Below are 27,797 nucleotides of genomic sequence, written 5' to 3'. Positions count from 1 at the left end.
GATGTTAGTGGGTTTTATAAATACACATAACAACATAACAATATAATACACTGGGGAAAGTGATGGTCAACAAATTTCCGAACACAGGGTGGCGAGGATACTCTTGATAAGGCTAAGCATGTGTAAGTAAAGATGAAAGAACAACAATATTAAACATTCAGGACAAGAATAAGCCAAAGCGGCAGCTGGTATTTGCAGACAAATATTCAAAGCTGACAATATCAAAATAACACTATTTTAAACATTGGATATTGAGTGAAAATGATTAGAATCTGAAAGAGTTGTTTATTGAGAAACCCATTTTTACACACTCGAGAAATAGAAATGTAAGGGATATTGTTTTTACGCCAGCCAAAGATAGAAGTGAGCCACACAAAAACTTCCTAAAGAGGGACTTACCATTTTATGAACTGCATACATTGTAGTACTGTCAAACAATGTAGCTTTATAAATCACTCAGTGAATGGAGAACAGATATAATTGAAACAACATATGAAACAATGGGTTATATTTGCATCATAAAATGTCCATGTGGGAGGGGTCTGTGTGAAACACCACACTTTATGCCAAAATCCGATTTTCTGAAGTTAAGAACAATATAATAAATCATAATAATACCAGAAGCCAGACATTGGAATGATATGGGACATCATTTGAGTCAAATTAGGTTTCAGATTTTGGAACAAGTGGCACCTTCATATGGAGAAGTTATGGACAATTTACTATCCTTGAAGTGAGAATTTACAGATAAAGAATTTGAACACTGTAATGCCAATTGGCTTAAATGATAAAAAAAGATTTGAAATGTTACATTTAAATGAGTCTTGTACTCATTGAGAATATTGATATCTACTCAATGGTAAGAAATATTTTTCACAAGTTGAAATGTACATGTTTTGATATCTCTGAATAAATATATCCATAGAGATCATTTTACAGAGTGCAAAGATTAGGATAATATTGAACAATCTTGATTATCATCAAAACCGTATTAACAGCACAGGAATTAATGTAACATTAAGTTTTACATATACCGATACCACAAGGACCGCAGAAAGAACAGTGAAAGACTCGCTATATGCAGTCTCACTGACTAAGTGAGTGAGTCTGAGCAAATGTTTATGGAATGAGGGAGGCGGATTAATTTTGGTATAATCTTGGCAATCGATTAAGTGAGTCTGATGGTGGCTTTTACAATGGATTGGCAGGTTCATTATTTAAGACATAGGTTTGTTTAAGGAATCTTAATAATAATGTTTCTTCAAATGTTTCAGTTGTAAATGAGCCATGAGCAAACTTGAAATGAATTTGCAATTTGATGAAAATAATTTGAAAACATAATTCAGACTCACTTTTGGCCATTTCAACCTCTTTGCTGTACGCTCTGCATGCCCTAGTGGTAAAGGAGTCCCAGGGCCAACTCTCCCTGCGCTAGGCATTCCGGCGAGGGGTCCAACATCGCGGAAGGGTACTATAGGTCCCAGAACCCTCTCCTGCTGCCACAGGTGCTGCTGTGAGGGGGAGGCGTTCCTCATCACGCTTATAGCTCTGCCTCTCCCCTTGTGGCACGGGAGTTCTTACTCACTTATGGCCATTTCATCCTCCTTGCTGTACGCTCTACGCGCTCGCTCTGGTGGGACAGGAGTCCCAGGGCCAACTCTCCCTGCGATAGGCATTCCCGCGAGGGGTCCAACATTGCAGAAGGGGATTACAGGTTCCAGAACCCTCTGCTACTGCCACAGGTGCTGCCATGAGGGGGAGGAGCTTGTCTTCCCGTTTATAGCGCAGCCTCTCCCACCGCGGCGCGGGACGTAGCCCAGACATAGCTCGGACCAAGGACGGGCCCGTCTGGCCAAACAGGGGCCGGAAGAGGCCGGGCTGGGCCACCCTACTGACATTGACCATCAGGCACTCACCTCACCTACCCAGCATCAAGGTAACGTGAAATCATTTGTAACTCCTTGTCTGCCATTGCGTTGTCGGATGTATGACGGTACAAAGCGTGCTTTTACAACGTGTACCATTACGACGCAGGTTTTACCACGCAAGTCATTAGAATGACTTGCGTTGGGGGGCGCTGGATAGTGAATAGTTTAATTTACTATTCCAACTCCAGTCCCCGTGGATAGTAGGGAAGGTGTTGGAAAGTAAATTAAACTATTCCCTATCCTAGAGCGCCCTCCAGCGAAAGTCGTTGTAACGACTTTCATTGTAAAACCTCTGAGGTAATGGTACCGTGTTGTAAAAGTTTTGTGGTAAAGGATGTTCCCCGCGTTGTCTTGTGGCTTTGTAATTGGGCCACCTGGCTTTGCTATTACAATATGAACAAACACAGATGAGTAGCCGGGACTTTAGACGCTTTTATTGTGAGGGCAGAGTCCTTGTTTATTCATGAAATTGAATTGACCAAGAGAGGGTTGTCCCTGGACCCTACTACGCTACAGTTCCGTCTATCACTAGTTGGTCCCACTTCTGACAGTGTAACATACTTAAACCCACAAAACACATCGCCAGCGAAGATTTGTCCTGCCATTCAAATTCTTCCCTGTTAAGCTTGGATGCATCTAACATGGCAGTCCCAGGTGTGCCCTGTATTAACACTAGGACGCACATTGCTAAGTCCCAAAGGAATGCCAAATTAAACGCTCGAACCACCCAAAGGAAGAGAATTGTCGGAACATCTAAGACTAAAATTAAAAACACAAAAGGTTGTCAATCTGTTAGCAATGCAACTGACTATGTGGCTATTACTACTAACTCTGTAGGTACCCAGACAGATGCTACTTCCAATACTTACTGTAACGAGATCAATACAGACATTGTTGGGGAAGCTGCTCTTGCAGGTTCTGCAATGAAAGTCTGAAACTACACTGGCTAATATTAAGGAGGTGATTGACACACATTTTAATCTACTTTGGGGGAAAGTAAAGCGTATGGACTCTGTAATGGACAACTTAAGTGGCAGTAAGGTAAACTATGTTGCCAATGATGTCGGGGGGAGGACTCATATAATCTCTGTGGCTAACAAACATGGGTCTGACCTACAATGGATGCGTTCTGTCCTACATAAAGATACTCCCCTTGTTAACCCTCGCACAACTTGTCGTAACCCAAATGAACTCCCTGTGTTGAACACCATTCTTGAGCAGAGGAATAGACAAGATATGCTTCGAGTGTATAATGCAAATAATTTAAACTCAGATTCAAGAAGTAGTCACTATAATCAGTCACAGCCTGATACCCCTGCAAATGACTCAAGTAGGGATACTACGGACTGCCTTAGGGGTGCCCGGTTGAGACCAAATACCTATGTCCTGAGCCTACCCCCGGCCTCAAGTCCTTATGTGTTGGTCTTGGCCGGCGTTCCTAATCTTGCTGGGGGCCAGAGGGAGTCCTGGGCAGACCTCCACAATAAATCTGTAGACTGGCTATGTAAACACAAAGGATTTCACCCTTCTGACATGAATGAAATCCTTATGGCCAGAAGAATAGGGTGCGTTGGCCACTCGGCCAAGAACATAAACGGCAACTGTATTGTACTTAATTTCCGCAGACCACATATGGTTCATTGCTTATTAAGTATTCGTGAGCAACTATTAATACAAAGCCCCGGCATCTGTGTGCTCCACCTAGGTTATTTTTACAAGCCACCATTTATACCTATTAGGGATGCTCACGCACCGCTTCTGGTAACCAATAGGTTTCATGCACTTTCCAGTTTAGGTGCCCAGGACTGACAACCATCATTGATGGTCGATTTGCAGGACCATGTGGAGGACTCCCCAGGCATTATATTCACAGCTTATAAAAAGCAACTTTTAACTAGGGCCAATGTTGGAACCATCTTGAGTATTTTAAGTTGGAATATAGCAGGGCTACAGTCTAGGCTTGGCGACCGGGACTGGCTGAGTCTAATAAAGGAAGAAGACGTAGTCATGTTCCAGGAGACCTGGGCCACTAACGACCTATACATTGAAGGGTTCAGTTGTTTCAGAGTAGCAGCCTCCAGCCCCAAATCGGGATTCATTGGGATCAACGTTGCTGCTGGAGGGAGCTTTAAGGTTTTACTAACTAATAGCCTCAACTATCAAGTCGTGTTTTACAAAAGTAGAGTTTCTTTTTATTTGGTAAATTTATATAATAATGATTTTCATTCCATCCCTAACAGAAATTTTATTGACTTTATACAATTTTATGGCAGTAGGGAATGCTGCGCAAGATTAGTGTACATCCAAATCTGTTGCTTATAAGCCAATCTAGCGTATGCTCTAAGGTCGAGATAAAACTCCTGCCATTAGTTGTACCAAAAGGTATTAACAACAACTCTCAACCTGAGCAACTCTAGAGAATATACAAAGTCCAATCAATATAGCTTTCCAGAGATTATGTTGTTTTCTGTATCTTCTTTATTTTCTTCAAAATAGATCCAATCACTCTGTACAATTCATCAACGTATCTTCATATACAAAATAGCCAACTGATCTTTGCCAACACGTGTTTCGTCTGGCTATTACAGCCAATTGACTTCGTCAGGTCAATCTTTAAATATTTTTAAGATAAGATTTCTTAAAAGCTGCAGTTCTCAAGATCCAATTCCTCAACTCGAGGTATAAAGTTGTCCGGATTATTCATTATTATTTTCCAGGCAAATTATAGTTTCCAACAAGGTTTCAATCAGTGAAAGTAGTGTGAGAAAAATTCCCAGGACATCTAACAAAGACAGTGAACACTTGGGGTAGGTCAGTAATCAAGCAGGAAAATCAAGAATATAACAATATTTAACTAAAATATATATTTTTAATGAATCTTTGTTTAAAAACAACGTATAAAATGGAATCACAAGACCAAACAAATTAATCAGAGTAAAAAATGGGTCAATCATATACAATTCTAATGGTTAAACATAAAATCATAATTAATACAAAGCAAAGAACACATAAATGCATATAATATAACAGATTTCTTTTTTTAAAAAAAGGAGCATGAGAACTCGACGCGCGTTTCGGCAGCGGACCGCCTTCTTCAGGAGACCTAAAATAAATCCTGAAAATACATATGTAGAAAGAGAAAAAATGTCTATTAAAATACAATCCATATGTTACAATCTCAAAAACGTGACATTCCTTACTATCACACTGACCCTCCATAACAATTTGTTCACCTGGTGGCAATAAATGGCCGACAGATACCTATAGATTGTACAGTACCACCTAACTAGACTTGTTCAGAAATATATTCTTTAGATCAGATCTCGACCTTGGCCTTTGGTAGCACATACTTAGTAGCATAGTCATACATCGCTATATGACAGCTATCTCATAAATATTACATTCTTGAACTCCATTGTTGGAGGTTGTCAATATGCAATGAATTGATACATCTTGTTCTAATTCCTAATTTTGGGCACACAAGAGTGTTCACATTAATTACAAGATTACTTACAAAACATGGACGCTCTATCCATGCAGTGGCATCATTAGAAGGTAACTCATTCAAGGATGGGATAACGTAAAATTGGTTGCAAGAAGAGGATATTCCTGATGATAAAGGATAGAACAGAACTGAATAAGACAACGCTAGGGATATGGTTATTTTAGTCCGCCATAAAATGGATCAAACAGTCTGCACAAGACATGTGGATAGTTCTATATTGACAAGACTTGTAGATATTATCCTACAGATCGCCCGGTTATTAGTTTAAAATTTTTTTTAGGCTGTGTAGTTGCGTGATTTCTATATAGATGCCTGTTGTTTTGTGCAGATATAGACCAGTCGTGGTTCTGTCAATTTAATACAATCATAGATGGCATGCGGTTTATTCGAGTCCTAGAACAATACGGCATTTATAGATAGATAATGCGTCAAACAAAAGGAAAGAGAGTACCTTCGTATTTTTAATGAATGGGGCGCTGTACGTAGCGTAGACGCAGATTGATTTAAAAAGCGATGGTCACTGTGATACTTGTGAAATAAAGAAAATTTCATATAGGTGTGTCTTAAAATGCCAATATTACTCGTAAAGTTACATAGATCTGATAAATACTGTTATTGTGATAATTCTTTAGAATTTCATTTGTCCTTAGTGTCTCTAAATTCTTACCTTAAAACAAGCTAGCTGTGCACGGACAGAAATGTAGTCCTGTTCCGTTACGCAGAGTGTTAGGGTCCTAATTCCCTCAGGTATAGTTAATTAGTTGTTTCTGTAAAAAAAAATATATATATATACTATAATATATATATATACTATATACTATAATGGTCGATCAGTGAAATGTAAACTTTAATCTGTGGTGATTGTTTATTACCTTAAAATCGTGGGTAGTGCGTGGGCAGCAGAATGGTGCTGTTCCAACGTTAAGTTCTGTGGTGATCCAACCTCAGCAAGAAGATATTTAACAGTCGTTCCTGCGAGGCAAGTGCCGATAGGGAAACAGTCATGTTATTTTATTCTAAAAGACCCGTATCTATGGCAGGGTAAGGACGTAAAATGTACGGTTTACCCGTCTCTACCACATACCAAGGCCGTATATTCCTTACCTTGCGGAAGTGGTTGTCGTATGGACAGCAGAATGGTGCTGCTCCGTCGTACGTGTTGTGGGGACCCGACCTCCACGGAATGCGAAGATCCCCGATTGGTCATAGGATTCCCATTTAAACCTTATTTTTGCGCGCGAAAATTACATAGGTGATGCCTAGACGACGGACTACTCTAAGGGAAGCCTAACTTTACTGATCCCATTCCAAAATGGCGCCTAAGTGAATTGCGGGATTATTTACTCGTTCCAGATTTTTTTACTAACTTTAAAAAGATCGTTTATCTTTTATGGATAAGTATTGTGATGCCCAAAGGGCCCAATATTGTGGGATCATATGTAGCCTAAATTTTATAGCGTCAGGTTAATCATGTTTTTACCGATCTTCGTAAACCTAAACAAAGGACTATTCGGGAGATAGGTCAACTATACTTACCCCGAATTAACATGGCGCCTGCATAACATTAAACTAGTCTGGTTTTTTAGAAAATTTTCGATTATATAAAGACAGTAGCATTGCCATAATGCTTGAGTGTTTAAATACTACACAGCCTAATATTGTAACACATCAAATTATTATGGCCTCATCTTATTTTGTTATTTCGATAGGTCATTGTGAATTATCTGTTCATATTCATTGTATTGTAGTGGGAAGCAGTTGTGTTAATTATCAGTGGGGTTATATTAAAACTGCATAGAAATTCAAAGGCTACTATACATGCGGAGTCATAGGCAGTGTAGATATTCTCAATAACTGGCAGACGTGACTTATAGTTAGCATTCAGTAAAAGGAGTCTATATAAATGGCGATAGAATATATATACTCCTAGGGGCTGGGCTATTTACGACAATTACAGAATCGCATTCTCCCAGGGAATCTCGGCATTGAGGCCCTTCTTAAAAGTTCCCAGGGTGAAAATCCAGAACACTTCCCTTTTCTTTCTTACCAAATCGCCACCTTTGGTATTAGGGAGTCTAATTTTCTCCAAGATGCGCCATTTAAAATCGTCTGGTGCATGATGGTTCTCATTGAAATGTTTCACTAACGGGGCTAGTTGTTTATTTGTGCGGATAGCTGACCTGTGTTCAGTAAGCCTAGTGTTGACCGACCTCGAGGTTTCTCCTACGTATCCGAGTTGGCATGGACACAAGATAAAATAGATACAGTTCATGGTCTTACAATTCCACATGTCTTGAGCAGAAGCTTGACAGCCATTATGTATAAAAGACTCACCTTCGATAATGCTACTGCAGGATTTACACGATGAGCATTTGACTGTGCCTCTAACAGGGAAATTGTTGCTGATCGATCTCTGTAAGAATTCAGATTGAGTATTCGTAGATGTAAAACGAGAATGAACTATAAGGTCCTTGAGGTTCTTATTTCTCCTGTGGGCAAAGATAGGCTTCTCTAGTTTATTGCTAGTCGGATTAGAGTTTAGGATATGCCAGTTAGAGTTGACAATGTGTCTAACTGTCTTATCGAGGGTGGAATGCTTTGTAATGCATACCAACTGGTCTTTGATTGCTGGTGTCTTAGTTTTTAGGAGGTGGTCTCGATCGTAAAATCTCGCACGTTTATATGAGTCTCGTATTAATCTGTGAGGATATCCTCTGTTGATGAATTTCTGTCTCATTATTTGTGCTTGGGTATCAAAGTCTGAGAGATTAGAGCAATTCCTCCTGACTCGGAGAAATTGGGAGAAGGGAATGCTCTCCCTTTGGCACCGTGGATGAAAACTTTTAAAGTGTAATAAGGTATTACGTGCTGTAGGTTTGGTAAATAAATCAACGACAAGTTGATTATTCTGGTCCTTAATGATAATATCCAAAAACTCGACTTGAGTTTCACTGTATTGGGCAGTGAATTTGAGATTCACATCTGTTAGATTGACCCACTCAAGAAATTCAAGGAGTGAGTCTTTACCATTGGTCCAGATAAAGAAGATGTCATCTATATATCTGGACCAATGGGAAATAGACTCATAAAAAGGGGCAACCTCATTGTGTATGAATCTGGTTTCAAACGCTGCCATATAGATATTAGCAATCGAGGGGGCCATAGACGCCCCCATGCTGACGCCTTTGACTTGGCGGAATAGTGAGTTGCCAAACTCCACAATATTCTCTGAAAGGACAATTCTTAGTAAGTCAATAAGGAAGTCTTTGGGACATGAGATGTTATAGGCATCAATAAACCAACTGGTTGCTGATATTGCTTCCCGCTGTGGGATGTTACTATACAGCGCTTCTATGTCCATTGTCACCAAAAGATGTTTGTTGTGATCAAATGGTAGATTCTCTATCTTTGTTATCATGGCGCCCGTATCTCGAATGTAAGAAGTGATTTTGGGCACATGAGGGCGTAAGTAGGAGTCAATGAATTTGGACAGTGGTTCCGTATTGGTTCCAATTGTGGATACAATGGGTCTATAGGGCGGATCAAATTGGTCTTTGTGGATCTTTGGCATGCCGTAAATGCATGCGGTTTTATGTTGGTGGTTATTGAGGTAATCGAATTCTTTTTGATTGATGTCTCCTGACGAGAGTGCTGCAGTTGTTAGATTATATATTTTTTTGGAAATGGTGTTGATTGGGTTTATTCTTATCTTAGAATAGGTGGTACTATCTGACAGCATGTTTAACATTTTTTGTTCATATTGTATACTGTCTAACAACACTATACCTCCGCCTTTATCGCAGCTCTTTATTATTAGGTTGTTGTCCTTTTTCAGATTTTGTAGAGCTTCTGATTCATCTCTACTTAGATTATAAATGGGTTTTGGGATAAATCTCAGTGATCTTTCTAATTGTTGGAGAACCACCAGTTCAAAGCTCGCGACTTCTGGTCCTAATTGGTCCAAAGAAGGGTTGAAGGTAGAGGGAAGTGATAGCTGGCTCATGTGCTGGGTTATCTCATTAGTGTCTGTAGTAGAAGCTGCGAAGTACTTTTTGAGTCTGATTTTTCGAAAAAAGGAGATAATGTCTTTTTGTAGTTCAAATATATTTACTTGTGCATGAGGGACATATGAAAGACCTTTCGAGAGTAATGATTCAGTAGAGATGTCTAGATGTTTGGAAGACAGATTAAAAATGGGGATCACATCCCCTGACCCCAATACTGTCGATTGCACGTTTCGCGAATGAACTGGGGTTCCTGTGGTTGATGTTGATATTGTTGATGTTGTTGGGGATGATGATGGGCCTGCTGGAAATTGCCTCTCGATTGATTCTGAAAATGGACTCTCGGTCTGCCTCGTCGTGGGCCCCGGTTGGCTAAAAAAGGCTGTTTGGCACGAGGTCCATTTTGTTGGTTATAATTGTCTGCTTCATAATAGTTACTACTTCCTTCATTCTCTGAGTCAGAGGAGTCTGTGAAATTATTCACTCTCTGGGGGGTGGGTCTGGTTTCATCGTTGTAATGATTTTGTTTATAGAAGTCCTGCCTTAAATAAGGGTAGGTGCCCTCCAGTGTATTATAGCGTTTGTCTTTTGTTAACTTATCGTTTTTGCGTTTATTTAGATATGCGCTGAATGACTCTATTTCTTTGTTGGCCTCTTCAATTTTCCTCATTGCTTCATCTACACTCCCAGAATTTTTAAGTTTAGTCTCTAGCTCATCGATTTCTTTTTTGATTTCTGCAGCTAATTCTTTAGCAGTTTCAATAATGAGGATCATAAGATCGCGGGAGCACCTATTAGCAATAAGACTCCACTTCTCAAGAAATGGCCTGTGATGGACAAAAAGGCCTGGGATGTTACGTACTCTGAGCCCCATGGGGATAATGCCATTCTTAAGATATGCTAATATAAATTCCCCATGAGCTTCCATGCGTGTTAATTTCTTTTTGAGTTCAAGCAGTTTTCGACCGTCTTCATTATTGGTTACATTCGGGGTGCCACTGTTGGTGGCTATCGAACTGGTTCCTACCAGAGAAGCAAACACATCATCAGAAAACCCAAAAGTGGGTAATTGTGCCATGTTTAGGATATGAACACAGCCAGAAGTTAAGTTAATGGTCTAGTTGGTACTGACAATCTTTGATAGTAGTTGTAATGATACACAAAAAAGCACAGCCCTACACAGACAAGCTGTGGGTAAACAGATGTGGACAACAAGGACCCCCTGGGTAGTGTATAGACTCCTAGGGCAGGGTAGCAACTAGTGTGAGAAAAATTCCCAGGACATCTAACAAAGACAGTGAACACTTGGGGTAGGTCAGTAATCAAGCAGGAAAATCAAGAATATAACAATATTTAACTAAAATATATATTTTTAATGAATCTTTGTTTAAAAACAACGTATAAAATGGAATCACAAGACCAAACAAATTAATCAGAGTAAAAAATGGGTCAATCATATACAATTCTAATGGTTAAACATAAAATCATAATTAATACAAAGCAAAGAACACATAAATGCATATAATATAACAGATTTCTTTTTTTAAAAAAAGGAGCATGAGAACTCGACGCGCGTTTCGGCAGCGAACCGCCTTCTTCAGGAGACCTAAAATAAATCCTGAAAATACATATGTAGAAAGAGAAAAAATGTCTATTAAAATACAATCCATATGTTACAATCTCAAAAACGTGACATTCCTTACTATCACACTGACCCTCCATAACAATTTGTTCACCTGGTGGCAATAAATGGCCGACAGATACCTATAGATTGTACAGTACCACCTAACTAGACTTGTTCAGAAATATATTCTTTAGATCAGATCTCGACCTTGGCCTTTGGTAGCACATACTTAGTAGCATAGTCATACATCGCTATATGACAGCTATCTCAAAAATATTACATTCTTGAACTCCATTGTTGGAGGTTGTCAATATGCAATGAATTGATACATCTTGTTCTAATTCCTAATTTTGGGCACACAAGAGTGTTCACATTAATTACAAGATTACTTACAAAACATGGACGCTCTATCCATGCAGTGGCATCATTAGAAGGTAACTCATTCAAGGATGGGATAACGTAAAATTGGTTGCAAGAAGAGGATATTCCTGATGATAAAGGATAGAACAGAACTGAATAAGACAACGCTAGGGATATGGTTATTTTAGTCCGCCATAAAATGGATCAAACAGTCTGCACAAGACATGTGGATAGTTCTATATTGACAAGACTTGTAGATATTATCCTACAGATCGCCCGGTTATTAGTTTAAAATTTTTTTAGGCTGTGTAGTTGCGTGATTTCTATATAGATGCCTGTTGTTTTGTGCAGATATAGACCAGTCGTGGTTCTGTCAATTTAATACAATCATAGATGGCATGCGGTTTATTCGAGTCCTAGAACAATACGGCATTTATAGATAGATAATGCGTCAAACAAAAGGAAAGAGAGTACCTTCGTATTTTTAATGAATGGGGCGCTGTACGTAGCGTAGACGCAGATTGATTTAAAAAGCGATGGTCACTGTGATACTGGTGAAATAAAGAAAATTTCATATAGGTGTGTCTTAAAATGCCAATATTACTCGTAAAGTTACATAGATCTGATAAATACTGTTATTGTGATAATTCTTTAGAATTTCATTTGTCCTTAGTGTCTCTAAATTCTTACCTTAAAACAAGCTAGCTGTGCACGGACAGAAATGTAGTCCTGTTCCGTTACGCAGAGTGTTAGGGTCCTAATTCCCTCAGGTATAGTTAATTAGTTGTTTCTGTAAAAAAATATATATATATATACTATAATATATATATACAATCAGTGAAAGTACTGTGTGTCATTCATATCGGTTTCCTCGCATCTCGGCGTCTTGCCTTATCTTATCTTAGAAATTTTATTGAGCTTTTTGATTTTATTTCCACTCTAGATTGTCAGCAATGCGCGGATGGGTCTATTGGGATTCTCTTGGTGGTGATTTGAATGCAAAACTCACTGATATGCAACATGATGTGGGGACATGTAATTTAGGTCCCCCCTTTCGCAGGGGTGTAGAGCTGGCCGCATTCTTGAGCTCACATAACTTGGCTAATGTTATGGATTAGGTGGGCTCCCTACATGGCATTAACCACCAACTACCAACATTTAGAGGAAGGGGCTGTTCCTCAACCATAAACTTTATCTTTATTTCCTCCCTTCTTGAGGATCAACTAACGGCCGCAGAGGTCATTGCTACGAACCACGGGGACGACAATCCTATTAAAATAGTATTGAGATTGGCACCCCAGCCCATGTTTTCTTCTGAATGTGGGGCTATAAATCTAATGTCTTCAACTGACAACTTAAGAATAACATGGAGGGGTGCTGACAGTGCCGAACTGTAAGTCACTAGTGAAGGACAGCATGCACCTTATAAATTCTTACCTGTAATTTCAAACCCCACACCTAATGTAAATGTAAATGTATAGGCATTTATATAGCGCACTACTTACCCGGAGGGTCCCAAGGCGCTTCGACCGCTGCGAAACCCTTCCTGGCTTCCCTGAGAGATGGTCCCTTAATGGGTATCTCCAGGGTGAGACCAGGCATCCCCGGCGGTCTGGTGGGGCCGTTAGTGAAGATGAGGCAAGCTAATGCCCAGAGTTGCCGAGTGTGAACGCTGATCAGAGTGGGCACCGAGGCGAGAGAATTATCGAGTCCGCTGACCCTGGTCCAGAAACCTGCCGCGCCGGGAATCGAACCCTGGTCCCGGGCCGTCCTCTGCTCTCGGGTCTGCCGCCTCTAACCAGTGAGCCACACTACTAGAGGAAGTCCATGACTTTTCTCAACTTTGTTTGGCTACTATAACCCTCCTGTCTAAACCCGTTCCCCTGGTAAAACACGGTCCTAGATGGTTCGATCGTGAGTGTTCAGAGGCCAACAGGAACCTGCGCAGGGTTTTATCATCTAACCCAAGGTACGCTTTAGATGTGCAACTGGCAAGGTGGAAGTATAATACAGCGATCACCAATTGGAAAGGAGCACTCCTAAAGGAACGCTGGGAAGCCCTAACACAGGCTGCCACTATCACAAAGGGTAACATGTTTTGGTCCGCTGTAAGGGATCTGCGATCTATGGGTCAGCTATTAACCCGTATTAGCTGCACCATTTCTAGTGAGACATGGGAAAATAATTTTTCAAAAAATCTATGCCACCCCCTCACCAGAGATATATCAGCATGAATTTGGCCCACTGACCAATATACAGACAACTATATTTGAAGTAGAAGAGGCTATCCATCAGAGCATTGGGAACAAAGCCCCTGGCCCTGATGGGCTACCAATAGATTTAAGAAAATGGAAACCAGACTTTTGGGCCCTGCTCCTTTTGAATGTTTTTAATAATTTAACATACGCTCCTTTACCTGATACGTGGGCTAAGAGTATTATTGGTCCAATGTTTAAAAAGGGGGACCAGTCTCAAACTAGCAAATATAGGCCGATCTCATTGATCGATAATACTCTAAATATATTGGGAAGAGTTTTATATTGTATTGTATTGTATTGTAATTGCATTTATATAGCGCTTACTACCCCTGATGAGGCGTCGAAGCGCTTTTTCGGCGAATAGCATGGTACTCCGGGACCCATATAGGATTAGTGTTGAATTAGTATAGTGAAACATGCAAGTACATTTTAAGTGGTGGATAGGTTAGTCAGTTAATTGGATTTGGAATGATAGCAGAAGGATAGAGGAGGACAAAGGTTTGTATTTATATAGCGCTTGTTGATGCATGCTATTCAGGAAGCCTACAAAGGATTAGTGGTGAATTAATATGGTGAAATATGAAGTAATTTCAGTGGTGGATATTAGTCAGTTACTTGGAATGAGAAGGAGCGGAGGGATGAACGGGGAAGAAAGATTTGCATTCATATAGCACTTGTTACCCCTGGTGGGTGTTGAAGCGCTTTTCTGTCGAGTAGCACGCCACTCCGGAGCCCATAAAGGATTACTGTTGAAAATTAGTATAGTAAAAAAAATATGAAGTAATTTGAGTAGTGGATATGTTAGTCAGTTATTTGGGTAGTATATTAGTATAGTTTTCTATGGAATTTGAGAAGTGAACATGTTAGTCTGTTAATTTCAATTGAAAAGGATAGTGGAGGGATAAAAGAGTGAAGGATTTTTTTTTATAGGTCTCAGCAGTAGGAGGAGGCTTTTGGAGGAGACGACTCAGAGGGAAGAGTTTAGAAAGGTTTGTTTTAGGGGATCGGTATAGTGTAAAAGGTGTCAGATGATGCAAGGAGGGGTAGAGTAGGAGAGAGTGTAGAAAGGGTTATTTTGGCAATCATAGTAGTGGTATGGGGTTTGGGATAAATGAGTGGATGTAGAGGATGTATTGATAGATGTATAGGATGAGAGATAGGGTATTGCATTGGAAGGAGTAGTAGAAGTAGTTTGAGATGAGTCAGAAGGTTGGGCTAGAAGATATATTGAGCGAAGTATAGGCTGAGAAATAGGGTAGTGCATTGGAAATGCAAAATTAGAAGAAAGTGACAAATATATAGATCCATAATTACATTGAAAGTATATAGATACATAAAGGAGGTAAGTATATGTAGATTAAAGATATTGATAGAGGCACAGGATGAGAAATAGGGTACTGCATTGGATATGCTTTTTCAGGAGAAAAGTAACAGACACACAGATCGAAGTACATGGAAGGTACATAGATGCACAATGGAAGTATGTACATGTAGACCAAAGATGGGTTCAGACATGGTTGTGTCTTGGCACCCTCATGTTTATTAATATTCATTAATGGGCTGAATAAATCGTTAAAATCCATGACCCAAGACGTTCTCATGATTAATGGGAAAACTTTTCCTTTGCTATTATACGCAGATGATGCGGTCCTCATAGGCTGCATCCCGAATTCTCTGTGTATTCTAGTACAGACCTTTGTCAAGCACATGGATAGTTTGGACCTATGCGTTAATTTAAAAAAAGAATGTTTAATGTCCTGTGGCCCTGGAACACACCAGCTAAGCTCTGTTGTCGTGGGTAGCCAGAAACTGACAAGCGCCTGCACATTCCTCTATCTTGGGTTGGTCTTTGCTGCGAAGGTCTCCTGGACTGAGCATCTCACTCACTCCAGGAGCAAGTTCTCAAAGGCCATTGACTAAATCCTTAGCCTCCCTCGCCCAAAGACCACTGGTGCTATTTTAGCTATTAAAAAAATGTTTCAATTGCAATGTGTCCCATTAGCCACATACGGGCTGAGATTTGGGGCATTGCAAACAGTTCCTCCATTCAGCAGGAAGAAAATAGGTTTTGCAGGAAACTGTTGGGCATCCCAATCTCTACTTCACAACATATTTGCCACAGGGAACTCAATCTAAATTATATAACAGACTTTATACGTGCCCGACCAGCTCTTTTTTGGTTATCAGTTTGGAAGAATCAGGCTGCCTCTCTAACTAGAGAGATTATTACTGATTGTGTTAAGTGTGAGAAAGGGATGGATATCCCTTGGCTGTCTGGAGTGTACCAAAGCTTGTGCAGTGTTAACAAAGACTGTATTTCTCAAACCTCAGCACAGCCGAAACCCTGCATAAAAAAAGAGCTTAGAGATGCCCTCTATTCGCAATACAACACAGAAAGGATTGACACGGAATCTAAGAAACCCTCTGTTCTTAGTCATATGTCCATAGAACAGTACCACCATCCTCTACCTATTTATCTCACCTTACTTATGAGCCATTGGGAAAGGAGCCTTTTATTTAGTCTAAGAGCAGGAATTGTCAAATTTGCACTGTGTTTCCTTCTAGGTTACCATCCCAACCTTACGTACCATGTCTATGTGATGGGCTGAGTGGCCAATCAATTTTATATTTTTTGTTTTTTTTGCAAATATTATATGAAATATATTAAGTGGCTTTTACACCCATCTTTTAAAAAGAGGAGGCCCATTAGTTTGGATATTGCCTATTCGTTCATACTCACTCTGGCTGATGAAGGGTTGGTTTTTCGCACAAGCCCATTTCTGAGAATCGCCTACCGAGCACGTAAGACTGTGTCCAATCCCTGAGCTTTTTATTAATGCATGAACATTTCTGTATAATCCCTGGATGAATTGGTATTTTATATAACTGTAATCTATTTACCATCACTGAATTTTTCATTTTAACTGTTATCTAATTTGCTATAATGCCATGTCTTATATAATTGTAATTCATTTATTACCAATGTATTTTAACTCTCCGCTTGTTATCCATTTGTTATGATGCTGTGCTTTTATGGATACCAAGTTATCCAATTAAAGTTTATGAAATGAACTGAACTGAAAACATAATTGTTTTCTATAAGAGGAAGATAAATTGCCATTACATCGGGTTCTTAGCCTGAATTTAGGAGAGAGAGTAATTTAGCAGATTTTCTAACTGTTGACATGAAATATTCAGGTTGGTATTTCACCCCGGCTTCACATAACTCATTGGGAAGTCAGTGCTGTGGATATAACAAGTTTGTAATAGCAGTATCATGACCGGTTTGTTTGGATTCATATTACATGGTCGTGTGGTTGTTTTCATGTAAGAGTTTATCCATGAGGTGATTGTTACAGTGGAAGTTATGACTTGTTTGAAGGAGTGTTAGTTATAGGTACAAAGCCATAAGTTGAGTAAGCTGGTTTCACAGTTCAGTACTGTTTAAAAATGTTTGTTTAGTTTAAATCTTTTCATTGGTTATTTGCATAATCAAACACATGAGAGTGTTTGATAAACAAAAAAAGGAACAGTTTGTGCATTAACATTGAGTCAATATTGTGACTGGATTCAGTGAGGACAACAGAACAGGAGAGAAGGGAAACGAGAGAGAGGAAGAAAAGAAGTAGTACCGAAAGCTAGAACGAAGAAGTAGAAATAGACTGTGCTACAGGTACATCCTATACATTTCATCTTTACAGTGCATAGTTGAATATAACAGTGAGCATCTAACTTCTCAAATAAACAAATGTAAATAAGCTAATTATCTGTCCCCTTTGAGTTGCATTGTTCAGGGCCTGATAAGATAGTTAGGATGGAGTGAGTGTCACAGAGTATTGTTGCTGCTAACTGTAGTGGGTGAGCTGCCAAACTAGGGTGCTTCGGGGTACAGAATAGTAGTATTGAGCAGGTCCCACATAGGTCTGTTGGTAGAACGCCAAGGTGTGAGCTGTAAGGAGATATTTTCTGCACCTCTGAAGAATAAAGCCATTCATGCCACTTGTGGGAGGACACAATGCTAGAATTCTTCCAATTGGAGAGAATACATGTACAGGCTAATGTTTGCTTGAAGTCAAAGAGATTCTTATCTGTTTCCTCACATAGATTTGGATCAAGCTGTCCAAGTATTATATAAAATAATTCAGGTGTGGGGGTAATGCCCAGAGTATTTTTAATGAAATCAAAGATACTCTTCCAGTACGTTTGAAGTGTGGGGCAGTAGAAGCGCATGTGTTCTACGTTCACTGCTATTCCAGCAGGTCGGGTCTTGTCTTAGGTTGAGTTTGTCTAGTTTTTTGTGTGTCCAAAAGGTTCTATCGATGAGCATGAATGTAGTCTAGGAAAAGCATAGGTGTAATTTTATTAATGAAAGGAGATTTGTGGATGTCATTACAGTCAAAGTCTATGTTGCTGTTGTGTATTTCTGGCTCCCATTTTCGTTCATTATGCAAGCTTAGTATAGTTGATTTAGGTGAGAGCAGCTTGTGGACTTTAGAGTTAATGTGACCAGATTTACATAAGTTGGAAATAGGGGTGGGCAGAGATGGGTCCTTATTCAAGTCTCAGTACTTAGATAGTTGAACCTTTAGTTTTAGACATTTGCAGAAGTCTGGGTTATTTAATAAATAGCGTTCTTGAAATCCCGAGAAGGGAAGCAGGGCAGCGTCAAGTCGACCAAAATCTTTATTCAAATTTATATAAAATCCATAAAAAGACATTTAAGATAAAAATAATACAAACTTTACATATCCTCCATGTCAAAATTAAAATCAGCAACATTATACAAAAAGGCACTCTAAATTGTATTGCAAATTCTAGTCTTTATAGGTCGATGTAGAAGATCCTCAAAATAACGATACTGCGAGGGGAGGTGTCAGTATATAAATGGTTAACCAGATGATTTCCTTTCTTTGGCCAATCAACTCATAGGATTGCAAATGGAGGTGGGGTCACACACTACTCACACACCGGCGGTGTCGCCCCTAAGGACTCTGGTCAATGTAGGAAAGTGTTCGCGATGCATCATCTTTCGATCTTCTGCTATCTTCGCTGTCTTCGCCATCCCTGTGGTACTATACCTGGCAGATATTGGCAGCCATCGGCGACCCCAGAACACTGCCTATCCCTGCTGACGAGGGTTGATAACCCGAAACACGTGTCCAGGGATGGCGAAGACAGCGAAGATAGCAAGATCGAAAGATGATGCATCGCGAACACTCTACTACAATGACCAGAGTCCTTAGGGGCAACTTCCGCCGGTGTGTGAGTAGTGTGCGACCCCACCCCCTTTTTGTAACTTAAAGCTCCCTTGAGCAGCGGGCTGACGAGCCTGGGATCCCGCACCTACGCACCGGAGTGGTACTATACCTGGCAGATATTGGCAGCCATCGGCGACCCCAGAACACTGCCTATCCCTGCTGACGAGGGTTGATAACCCGAAACACGTGTCCAGGGATGGCGAAGACAGCGAAGATAGCAAGATTGAAAGATGATGCATCGCGAACACTCTACTACAATGACCAGAGTCCTTAGGGGCAACTTCCGCCGGTGTGTGAGTAGTGTGCGACCCCACCCCCTTTTTGTAACTTAAAGCTCCCTTGAGCAGCGGGCTGACGAGCTTGGGATCCCGCACCTACGCGCCGGAGTGGTACTATACCTGGCAGATATTGGCAGCCATCGGCGACCCCAGAACACTGCCTATCCCTGCTGACGAGGGTTGATAACCCGAAACACGTGTCCTGGGATGGCGAAGACAGCGAAGATAGCAAGATCGAAAGATGATGCATCGCGAACACTCTACTACAATGACCAGAGTCCTTAGGGGCAACTTCCGCCGGTGTGTGAGTAGTGTGCGACCCCACCCCCTTTTTGTAACTTAAAGCTCCCTTGAGCAGCGGGCTGACGAGCCTGGGATCCCGCACCTACGCGCCGGAGTGGTACTATACCTGGCAGATATTGGCAGCCATCGGCGACCCCAGAACACTGCCTATCCCTGCTGACGAGGGTTGATAACCCGAAACACGTGTCCAGGGATGGCGAAGACAGCGAAGATAGCAAGATCGAAAGATGATGCATCGCGAACACTCTACTACAATGACCAGAGTCCTTAGGGGCAACTTCCGCCGGTGTGTGAGTAGTGTGCGACCCCACCCCCTTTTTGTAACTTAAAGCTCCCTTGAGCAGCGGGCTGACGAGCCTGGGATCCCGCACCTACGCACCGGAGTGGTACTATACCTGGCAGATATTGGCAGCCATCGGCGACCCCAGAACACTGCCTATCCCTGCTGACGAGGGTTGATAACCCGAAACACGTGTCCAGGGATGGCGAAGACAGCGAAGATAGCAAGATTGAAAGATGATGCATCGCGAACACTCTACTACAATGACCAGAGTCCTTAGGGGCAACTTCCGCCGGTGTGTGAGTAGTGTGCGACCCCACCCCCTTTTTGTAACTTAAAGCTCCCTTGAGCAGCGGGCTGACGAGCTTGGGATCCCGCACCTACGCGCCGGAGTGGTACTATACCTGGCAGATATTGGCAGCCATCGGCGACCCCAGAACACTGCCTATCCCTGCTGACGAGGGTTGATAACCCGAAACACGTGTCCTGGGATGGCGAAGACAGCGAAGATAGCAAGATCGAAAGATGATGCATCGCGAACACTCTACTACAATGACCAGAGTCCTTAGGGGCAACTTCCGCCGGTGTGTGAGTAGTGTGCGACCCCACCCCCTTTTTGTAACTTAAAGCTCCCTTGAGCAGCGGGCTGACGAGCCTGGGATCCCGCACCTACGCGCCGGAGTGGTACTATACCTGGCAGATATTGGCAGCCATCGGCGACCCCAGAACACTGCCTATCCCTGCTGACGAGGGTTGATAACCCGAAACACGTGTCCAGGGATGGCGAAGACAGCGAAGATAGCAAGATCGAAAGATGATGCATCGCGAACACTCTACTACAATGACCAGAGTCCTTAGGGGCAACTTCCGCCGGTGTCTGAGTAGTGTGCGACCCCACCCCCTTTTTGTAACTTAAAGCTCCCTTGAGCAGCGGGCTGACGAGCCTGGGATCCCGCACCTACGCACCGGAGTGGTACTATACCTGGCAGATATTGGCAGCCATCGGCGACCCCAGAACACTGCCTATCCCTGCTGACGAGGGTTGATAACCCAAAACACGTGTCCAGGGATGGCGAAGATAGCAAGATCGAAAGATGATGCATCGCGAACACTCTACTACAATGACCAGAGTCCTTAGGGGCAACTTCCGCCGGTGTGTGAGTAGTGTGCGACCCCACCCCCTTTTTGTAACTTAAAGCTCCCTTGAGCAGCGGCTGACGAGCCTGGGATCCCGCACCTACGCGCCGGAGTGGTACTATACCTGGCAGATATTGGCAGCCATCGGCGACCCCAGAACACTGCCTATTCCAGCTGACGAGGGTTGATAACCCGAAACACGTGTCCAGGGATGGCGAAGACAGCGAAGATAGCAAGATCGAAAGATGATGCATCGCGAACACTCTACTACAATGACCAGAGTCCTTAGGGGCAACTTCCGCCGGTGTGTGAGTAGTGTGCGACCCCACCCCCTTTTTGTAACTTAAAGCTCCCTTGAGCAGCGGGCTGACGAGCCTTGGATCCCGCACCTACGCGCCGGAGTGGTACTATACCTGGCAGATATTGGCAGCCATTGGCGCCCCCAGAACACTGCCTATCCCTGCTGACGAGGGTTGATAACCCGAAACACGTGTCCAGGGATGGCGAAGACAGCGAAGATAGCAAGATCGAAAGATGATGCATTGCGAACACTCTACTACAATGACCAGAGTCCTTAGGGGCAACTTCCGCCAGTGTGTGAGTAGTGTGCGGCCCCACCCCCTTTTTGTAACCCATAGGATTGGTTTCTGTCAATTTTACATTTCGGGTTGTGCCAGAGGGAGGCCACATTGGAATTTTGGATTTTTATTTTTCAGTAATAAGCATTTTCAGTGGTATTCATGATGTATTTAGAGTGAGGAAGGTGAAAGTTGTTTATCGTCACCTATGTAGTAACAGGTTCATCTTCTAGTAAAGACTTTTCCAATTTCAACCATATTGATGTGTAGTCTACCTCATTCATGAACCATGTATTGCCTTGTTTTAACAAGAATGCAGTTAGGACATTCTTAAAGTTAAGAAGGCCAATACCACCCATGTGTTAGGTAGTCAGACTTTTTTTCGGGGAAATTCCTGGCTTTTTATTTTGTCATAAAAAACATTGAATATAGTGTCAATTTTGTGTAGGAAGTCTTCAGAAATTGTCAGTGGGTGCATACAAATTAGGTAATTGACTATTGGGGTTATCATTTTTAGAGTTTCAGCTCTTCCCCACCATGAAAGGAATTTGGGTGACCTGTCATCTAGTATGAATTAATCTTTTTGAGGGTAATCAATTCATTGTGTTTTATGGTGTCAATGAGGTTATTGGTAAATTCTATCTCTAAATATTTGATATAGTTTGTTTGCCATGCAAGATAGGAGTCTCCTAATATTTCTTTAAATCCATAGTTATTTAAAGGGTAACCTAATTTTTTTCTTTATTGTGTGACTAGCCAAAGACCTAGGAGTATTCTTTGATTGATGACATTAAGGCAGTAATAGAAGAGGTAGCATTTTCAGTGTTAATAAACATGTTGCCTGCATAAGCAGTCGTATTTATAGTGGTTCCTCCAAATTTGACACCCGCTACTTCTGTGTTTTCCCTCAGGCTGTAAAGAAATGGCTCTAGTGCTAAGAGAAAGAGGAATGAAAATAGTGGGCTGGCTTGCCTAGTCCATTGTTCTAGCAAGAATGGGTTGGAAATAGTGCCTTCAGCTCTAAACAGATTGTAGTATAATGTGATTGTTAGACCCGTCTGCTTCAGAGAGTCCCCCCACCACTATGATTTCTTTTGTTCCCCTGTACCTCCCAAAATTTGTCGCTTTTCTTTGTCTGCCAGGACCTTTTGTGTGCTGTTTCATGGGGCTAGATGTTCCTTGACGCCCAGTTGTTCACAAGGTTTTTTGCACCTATTCACAAGACACCTGGCGAAACCTGTGACATTATAGACTGGGATTGGCAACCTGTATGAATAACCTCAAAATGGTGGCCATCCATTTTCCTCATGAGAGTGACTCCCTGTGGAGCCTCCATGAACCCTGACCTTTCAAGGTTTTGGCGCCCTTTTACTTGGCGCGCATTCCTGACAGGAATTACTTTATTTCCCTCAGGTACACAATATGGCTGCTCTAGAACCCCAGTATGGTGGCTGTTAGAGACCCAAATACTTCAGAAGTGCCATGTCATTGGCCTAACCCAAAGAAGGTTCTAGAACCTACTGGCATGAGCCAGCACCTCAGGGCACTGGTTATATAAGGCCCAGTCCCTGGCGGCCATTTTAGATGACCAAAAGACTAGATAGGATGATGATGTTCCAGATCTAGGTGAAGAAGGAGATTCCAGACTTGACACCAGATTGACACCTGCCCTGTTGACCCCCTGAGGCAGCTGGTAGCGCAGGCAGTAGAGCAAGCAAGAGTCACTGGCGTGGATCCTGACTGGCGTTCCAGTCAGCTGTGTGTGTGGTGACCTCGCGCCTACAGCGCCTGCCCAGCGAGTGCCTCGTCACCCCCAAGAGACTGTGGCCAATTTTTCGTGTGCCTCCCAGCCCCCCCCCCCCGGTGGTGAATTACGACTGACTCGGGTCGCGAGGCGAGAGCAAGTTCGCCGCGACCGCGAGCGTCTTCTGTGCCCCTTGTGTGACAGGCGCCTCCAGCGAGGAGCTCGGACGTCTCCGAGCTCCACCGGCGTAGAGTGCTTCCTGCGCAGACTGAGGTGAGGTGGTGCGCCGGGGCGGGGAAAGGCCGGCCTTCGTTGGGCGGGACTACTGTCTCTGCCCCTCCCCAGTGAATCGACGGCTGTAGCTGTGGGCGGGAACCATTCCTGTTTGAGGAAGTTGGAGGGAGGTCCGCGGAGCCCCTGAGAACCCGTCGCTGGCGAGAGAAGTGCTGAACCCGACTGAATCGCTTTTCGATTGCAGCCGATGTGAGGTGGGCCCGTTTCTTCAGGTGGGAAGCGCTGTTATAAAGGAACTGTGAACCGGCATTTAATTGACTGAGCGCGAAGATTGTGTGACCTCTTCGGCAGCCCCGTTCGGCAGTCTAAAGACTTGGAACTGGTGCCGCCTGAGTGCTAGCGGTGACAGAAACCCCTAGGCGCGCTTAGACCCCCACCGGCAAACAGAGATCTCAACCCAGTGGCAGCCAAGCGTAAATGAAGTGTTCACTGTCTTTCCTTGCCTTTTAGATATACGTGCATAACCCCGTGTGATTCTTAAAGAGTCCCAGCACTCCCTTTGTGCCCAGAGAAGCCTGTGTACACTAATGGTGAAATCGTCATAAACTGTAAGAGTAATCTTTCCAACCTGAAATGTATTTGCAAATGTAGTGTTCCTGAAGTATTTAATTGGTGGCAGCGATACCAGAATGAATCTGTAGATGTTCTTGAACTGAACCAGTATTTATTCTGCTATACAGACAGTGATATTTATGCTATTTATTGAAGATATTTATTCCCGATATTTATTCTATTTATTGACAATATTTATTCCTGATATTTATTCTATTTATTGATGAACTGAACTCCTAAGCTTATTTATTGAATCTGTTCCAAAATCGAAACCCAGCAAATTGTGACCCAAAATAAATGTAAATGTGCTTCCCTAATTGATCCCCATTCACAACAGAGAATTTTTACAAAAAGGAATCGAATTTTTCTACAACAGTGGTGTGGTGTCCTGCTTTTTGGTGGTTGTACAAGGAGATATTATTGGGTCAAAGCCGGCTTAACACGACAGCCTTCACTTGCCTTGACACTTGAGCCAAGCTACCCCCTTTGTGCTGGGCTTGCCCATCGCAGGTACAACATAAAATTGGTGCTCAGCGGGTGGGATTACGAGCCGTGCTTGTTTTGGACCCCATAATAATTCCATGTGCGCCACAGGTACACACCCGGAGTTTTCTCCCAGCGGCCCTCCAATTCCATATTTTGCTTTTTCCAAATTCTCTTCTGGAGGTGGGTGGAGGTGACCCTCAGAGTTCCTATCCTTGTAACCTACTTCGAGGTGGTTGTCCACACTTTTCACTGTCAAGATGGAATTCGATATGTCAGAGCTGGAGACCTATACCGTGGCGCAGCTCAAGGAGTTCTGTCAGGAAAGGGGAGTGTTCGTTAGGCGAGGGGCCAAAAGAGAGGAGCTCAGCATTAGTCTGCGAGCCTGGGTGGAGGCGCATCGGGAGGGTATGGTAGAGGAGGAGGAGTCAGACAGGGGTACTGTCGTTGAGAGAGCTGCGGAATGTCCCCTGGGGGTGGGTGAGATGATAATCAGCCCCAAGGTAACCTCACGGGAGGGCAGCAGTGCATCAACAGGAGGGTTGTCAGAGACTGAGTTAGCTGATAGAAGAGAGGAAAGACAATTGAGGTGGGAGTTAGCTAAGCTGGAGATGGAAGGGAAGAGGATGGAACACGAGTTCAAGCTACGAGAACTCGACCTCAGAGCCAATAACATCACTCCGGAGGGTGTTGAGTCTAAGGAATTTGCCAGGGAGCTCAGGCCCCACTTACCCAAGGACGTGGTCGCTAGCTATACTGTTGGAAATGACATAGCTAAGTGGCTGGCAGCCTATGAGGTCTCCTTAAGAGCCCATGGGATCCATGAGAAGCATTGGGGTGGTGGATTGTATCACTACATGCCTCCAACAGGTAGGGATGCCCTATTGGCCCTAGACCGGGAGGATCAAGTAGACTACCCCGCCATGAAGGTGGCGCTCATTAGAAAGTTTGGGTTGACCCCCGAGAAATACCGGCAGAGGTTTAGGGGCAGCCATAAACTGAGCTCACAGAATTGGGTTGACTTCCTGGATTATGCCAAGAAAGCCCTGGATGGGTGGGTCCAAGGTAGTGAGGTGGAAGACTATCGAGGGCTGTACAATCTCATACTCAAGGAACATCTACTCGAGAAATGTCTTCCCGAGCTGAGGCAGCACCTGGTAGACAGCAAACTTACTTGCCCCCGTAAGCTTGCTGAGGAGGCGGACATTTGGGTAAGTACCCGAGTGTCCATGAAGGGGATGGGAAGAGATTCTCAGAAGTCCGGACAGGGCGCTCCCCTGAAGAAAGAGGGGGGGAGATAATAAGAAACAGGAGTTCTCCAAAGCCCCCAAAATAACTTTAAGGGGAAAGGTTTCTTCTCCAACTCTAAGGCTAGCCCGCAAAAGAACCCTAATCCTGGCCAGAGTCAGCAGCCAAGGGTTGTCCATTGCTTTGAGTGCGGTGGTATTGGACATTATAAGGGAGACGCGAAATGCCCAAAGAGACCACCCCCTCCCACTGGAGGAAAGGCCCCGGGAGCTGCTAGTGTAGCGCTCGGGGAGGAGATGCCCTTAGTTAAGGGGAGGGAGTGGGCGGGTGTCACCTTAGTGTCCCTGGGTGATCGGGAGATGGTTCCAAAGATCCAGGTGCTCCCAAATACTACCAAGTATGGGCAATGGGTCACCATCAATGGCCATAGAGGGGAAGCTCTGAGAGATACAGGAGCCAGTATGACTATAGTCAGGAGTCATCTGGTGTCCTCAGAGTAGGTGATTCCAGGCGTACTTCATCCAGCCGCAATGGCTGACGGCAGAATGAGCCACTATCCCGTGGCTGAGGTTCCTTTTGAGTGGGGAGGGGTTGCAGGTTCACTTCGAGTTGCCGTAAGCCCCGCCGTGCAAGTCGATTGTCTGCTGGGCAATGATATGGAGCACAATGCTTGGAAGGAGGTGGAATACCGGACTCATTCTGAGATGCTGGGTACACCTGATTGGGCCTGTGTGAGTACCAGGTCGGCGGCTGCTCGGGAGGAGAAGTCGCATGGGTTGGAGCCTGGAACAATGGCCCACCCAGCTGCCGATGAGGGAGCATCTCGAGCACAGGAGGAGCCTGCCTCGATGTCCGTGCCCCGTGAGACGGATAGGCCATCGGAGGAGATGGACCCGGAGTCCGCGGAGGAGGACATGGTTCCGTTGGAGGATCTGCCTCTCCCCGCTGAGTGGCGAGTGGAGGGAGGACCATCCAGGGAGGAACTGAGCAAGGGACAGAGGGAATGTCCCACCCTCGAGGGTCTGAGGCAACAGGCTGAAGCCCAGGCAGCAGGTAACGAGTCTGGGAACTATCATGTTTACTGGGAGGATGGACTCCTCTACAGTGAGCCCAGGGCGCCAGTGCACGGACTGTCACGGGCCCTGGTAGTCCCACAGTGTTACCGAGCCTTCCTATTAGAGTTGGCTCACGAGATTCAATTGGCAGGACACCTGGGACAGGACAAGACCTTTGCACGGCTTGTCCCCCACTTTTATTGGCCTTGAATGAGGGTGGCGTCCGATACATACTTTCGGTCGTGTGTGTCATGCCAAGCCAGTGGGAAAACAGGGATGAAGCTGAAGCCTCCCCTGGAACCACTTCCCGTCGTTGGCACCCCCTTTGAAAGGGTGGGCATCGACATTGCTGGGCCCTTAGATCCGCCGACAACCTCCGGTCACAGGTTCATCCTGGTACTGTTGGATCATGCCACAAGGTATCCGGAGGCAATACCTCTGAGAACCATTACTGCACCGGTAGTGGCGAATGCCCTGATGGGGATCTTTACCCGAGTGGGATTCCCCAAGGAAGTTGTGTCTGACAGGGGGACCAACTTCATGTCAGTGTACATGCGGGCAATGTGGAAGGAGTGTGGGGTGGCCTACAGGTTTACCACTCCTTATCACCCACAGGCCAATGGCCTGGTGGAAAGGTTCAACAAAACCTTAAAGGGTATGATCAGAAGTCTACCCAAAAGCCTGCGGAGGAAATGGGACGTCCTCCTACCCTGTTTGCTCTTTTCTTACAGGGAAGTGCCGCAGAAGGGAGTGGGTTTCAGCCCGTTTGAGATTTTGTACGGGCACCCTGTACGTGGACCTCTCAGCCTGGTGAGGGACTCCTGGGAAAAGTCTCCTCAGAAAGTTCCCCAGGACGTGGTGAGCTACATGCTGGCCTTCCGGAGCCAAATGGCTAAGTTGTGGAAGCA

This window comes from Lissotriton vulgaris, chromosome 10 (genome assembly GCF_964263255.1).
Source record: "Lissotriton vulgaris chromosome 10, aLisVul1.2, whole genome shotgun sequence".
In the NCBI taxonomy this organism is placed as follows: domain Eukaryota; kingdom Metazoa; phylum Chordata; class Amphibia; order Caudata; family Salamandridae; genus Lissotriton; species Lissotriton vulgaris.
The sequence above is the reverse complement of the archived record's forward strand: the minus strand, read 5'-3'. Positions refer to the sequence as shown.